Genomic DNA, 4284 nt, shown 5'->3' with positions numbered 1-4284 from the left:
AAGGTCATATTTCAGCTCTCATGGACCTGTTTTCATTTTCTTCAACTTCAGTTTGAATTTGCATATGAGTAATTCATAATCTGTTCTACAGTCTGCCCCTGGCTTTGTTTTGAATGATGATACGGAACTTTTCCATCGTGTCTTTCCACAGATGTAGCCAATTTTATTTCTATGCATTCCATCTCTTGAGGTGCATGTGTATAGTCATCTCTTATGCTGTCTGAAGAAGGTATTTGAAATGAACAAATAATTTATTTTGCAGAATTCTATCATGCTTTCTCCAGCATCATTTCTATCACCAAGGCCATATTTTCCAACTACTGATCCTTCTTCATTGCTCCCAACCTTTGCATTCCAATCACCAGTAATGATCAATACATCTTGATTCATGTTTGATTAATTTCAGATTGAAGAAGTTGGTAGAATTCTTCTATTTCATCCTCACTGGCTTGAATGGTTGGTGCATAAATTTGAATAATAGTGGCATTAACTGGGCTTCCCTGTAGCCCCATGGATATTATCCTATCACAGACAGTGTTGTACCTCATGACTGATCTGAATATGTTCTTTTTGACACTGAATGTAACACAATTCCTCTTCAATTTTTCATTTCCAGTATAGTAAACCATGTGGTTGTCAGATTCAAAACGGCCAATGGCAGTCAATTTCAGCTCACTAATGCCTAAGATACTGATATTTATGTGTTCCATTTCATTTTTGACAACTTCCAATATTCCCAGATACATACTTCATACATTGCATATTCCGATTTTCAATTTTAATTTTTAGTATGTCCCAATTATCTATTTTGTCTACTTTTGTTTGTGTAATTTTCAAAAGGTTTTATAGTCTGTGTATGTCCTGTATTAAAGCCCTCATATTTGTCCCTATTTCCTCATTGATGGCCTTTATAATTCTGGGATTCACATTTAGATCTTTAATCCATGTTGAGTTGGTTTTTTTATAGGGCGTGAGGTAAAGGTCTTCTTTCTATCTTTTGCATATTGCTTTCCAGTTCTGCCAGCACCATCTGTTGAAGAGACTATTTCCTTCTCATGCCATATACATAGGTACTTTGTCGAAAAACAGTTGGCTGTATGTGGATGGGTTAATTTCTGGATTCTCGATTCTATTCCATTGATCAAAGAATCTTTCAATTTACCAGTACCAGGCTGTTGTGACCACTGTAGCTGTGTAGTGAATTTTGAAATCTGTGAGTGAGGGCTTCCAACCTTATTCTTCTTCTTAAGCAGTGCTTTTCTTATCCTGGGTATCTTTCCTTTCCATGTAAAGTTTGTAATTGTTTTTTCCATCTCTTTGAAGAATGTCATTGGAATCTAGATTGGGGTTGCATTATATGTGTAAATTGCTTTAGGTAGTATTGACATTTTTAACAATATTACGTCTTCCTATCCAGGAGCAAGATATATTCTTCCAACTGTGTAAGTCTCTTTTGGTTTCTTTTAGTAGTGTTTTGTAGTTTTCTTTGTATAGGACCTTTGTTTCTCTGGTTACATTTATTCCATCCTTTGGGTGGTTATTGTAAATGATATTCCTTTCCTAATGTCCTTGTCAGCATTGTCCTTGTAATGATACAGGAATCCAACTGATTTTTGTTTGTTGATCTTATGCCCTATTACTTTGCTGAATCTTCCAATGATGTCTAGTAACTTTTTACTGAGTCTTTGGGGTTTTCTATGTATAGGATCATATAGTCTTGCAAATAGAGAGAGTTTTACTTCCTCTTTGCCAATTTGGGTGTCTTTAATTTCCCTTTCTTGTTGTATAGGTCTAGCTAAGACTTGTAGCGCAATATTGAATAGAAGTGATGACAAAGGGCATCTTTGTCTGGTTTCTGTTCACAGAGGGAAGGATTTCAGTTTCTCTCCATTGAGAGTATTGTACGCTATTGGTTTTGTATATATGCTCTTAATTGTGTTGAGGAATTTCCCTTCAATTCCTACTTTGTTGAGGGTTTTTATCAGGAATGGTTGTTGGATTTTGTCAAATGCCTTTTCTGCATCAATCGATATGATCATGTAGTTCTTTTTTTCCTTCTTATTTATATGGTGGATTACGTTGATCATTTTGTAATGTTGAATCATCCTTGTATCCCTGATATGAATCCCACTTGGTTATGATATATTATCTTTTTGATGTGTTGCTGGATTCTGTTGGCTAGGATTTTCCTGGAGGTGGGAGCTTTTCCTCACTATGTTACCCAGGAAAATACAATAATTGTGGCCATATAGCCAAGCTACAAGCATACTCCATAATATTCCACCTTTGAGACAACAGCCAATAACAGCTGCTAAGCATTACATGTGAAAAGGGAAGCCTATCTCCTATTCATATCCACCAGGAGACACCCAGTAAGCTTAATAACACAGCAACAAACATCCATTTAAGCATTAAAAAACCCACATAACTACTAGAAATGACAAAACAAAAACAAACAAACAAACAAAACACCACCAAAAAACCTAACAACAGAAACAAAACAAAACAAATTATCTTAAAACATGTCCCAAAACAGACAAAAGTAACTGAAACAAATGAGCTGGAAACAGACAAAGGCTCTCCAGAAAAGTAAGAACAGGTTTTGGATTTGCCTGAGAAGGAATTCAGAAGAATGCAGTAGAAAGAAATTCAAATGCTCCAAAAAGTGGTGGCGGGAAACAAGGAAGAAATCAGGAAAATACTACAAGAGCAATCAAATAAAAGTGATGCAGCATTGGAAAAAATTCAAAACCTGCTAAAAGAAGTCCAGATGATTAATAATAAAATATCAGAAATTGACAATACACTGAAAGGGGAAAGGAGCAGAATTAAAGAGATGGAAGCCAGAATCAGCAAGCTGGAAGACAAATCTTGCAATACTGCTAAGATAGAAGAGCAAGCAGAAAAAATAATTTAAAAATCTGAAAAAGTCCAGGATTCATGCTGAATAACTTGAAGAGGAATAATTGAAGAATTATTGGCATTCTGGAACAGGAAGAATCACAGACATCCACAGAGGAGATAGTTGAAGAGCTTCTGGAATAAATTTTCCCTAACATCAAAAAGATGAGAAGACAAACATTCAAGAAGCTGAATGTACCCCAGGAAGGATAGACCCCAAAAGAAAATCACCAAGACATATAATAATCAAGTTCTCCAAAATCAAAGACAAGGAGAAAATTCTAAAAGTGGCCAGGGAAAAGTGAAGTGTTACTTACAAAGGCAAGCAAATCAGATTAGCAAATCATATTAAGCTCTGACTGTTCAGAACAAACCATTCACACAAGAAGGCAATGGGGAGACATATACAAAACCATAAAAGAAAAAAACCCTGCCAACCAAGAATTGTCTATCCAGCAAAACTGTCAATCAATATGATAATGCAAAAGAAGAAATTGATCAGGTCATCAAAAAATTCCCTACCAAAAGAAGGCTCAGATGGCTTAAGTCATGAGTTCTACCAAACATTCAGGGAAGAGCAGTCACCAATTCAACTCAAATTATTCCAGAATATAGAAAAGGATGAAAAACTTCCTAATATTTTTTATGAGGCAAGCATAACCCTCATACTAAAACCAGGGAAGGACGTCACTAAGAAAGAAAATTCTAGACCAATAACCCTCATGAACATAGTTGCAAAAATTCTCAATAAAATCCTAGCCAACAGAATCCAGCACCACATCAAAAAAATAATACATCATGATCAAGTGGGTTTCATAACAGGGATGAAAAACAATCAATATAATCCACCATATAAATTAAAAAAAAGGAAAAGAACCACGTGATCATATTGATTGATGCAGAAAAGCCATGTGACAAAATCCGACAACCATTACTGATAAAAACATTCAACAAAGTAGGAATTAAAGGGAAACTCCTTACCATAATCAAGAGCATATATATAACCAACAGCCTACATCACTCTCAATGGAAAGTAATTGAAAGCCTTCCCTCTGCGAACTGGAACCAGACAAGGATGCCCTTTGTCACCACTCCTATTCAACATTGTTTTGGAAGTCTTAGCCAGAGCTAAATGGTAAGATAGGGAAATTAAAGGAATCGAAATTGGCAAAGAGAAAATAAAACTCTTTCTATTTGCAAACGATATGATCCTATACATAGAAAACACCAAAGACTCAGTAAAAAAGCTACTAGACATCATTGGAATATTCAGCAAAATGGCAGGGTATAAGATCAACATACAAAAATCAATTGGGGAGCGAGCATGCCTGAGGGAGCCAGCATTCACGGAAGACCCACCTGAAAGAGGGATGTCATCTGCAT

This window comes from Chrysochloris asiatica, unplaced genomic scaffold (assembly GCF_000296735.1).
Source record: "Chrysochloris asiatica unplaced genomic scaffold, ChrAsi1.0 scaffold00107, whole genome shotgun sequence".
Taxonomy (NCBI): domain Eukaryota; kingdom Metazoa; phylum Chordata; class Mammalia; order Afrosoricida; family Chrysochloridae; genus Chrysochloris; species Chrysochloris asiatica.
The sequence above is the reverse complement of the archived record's forward strand: the minus strand, read 5'-3'. Positions refer to the sequence as shown.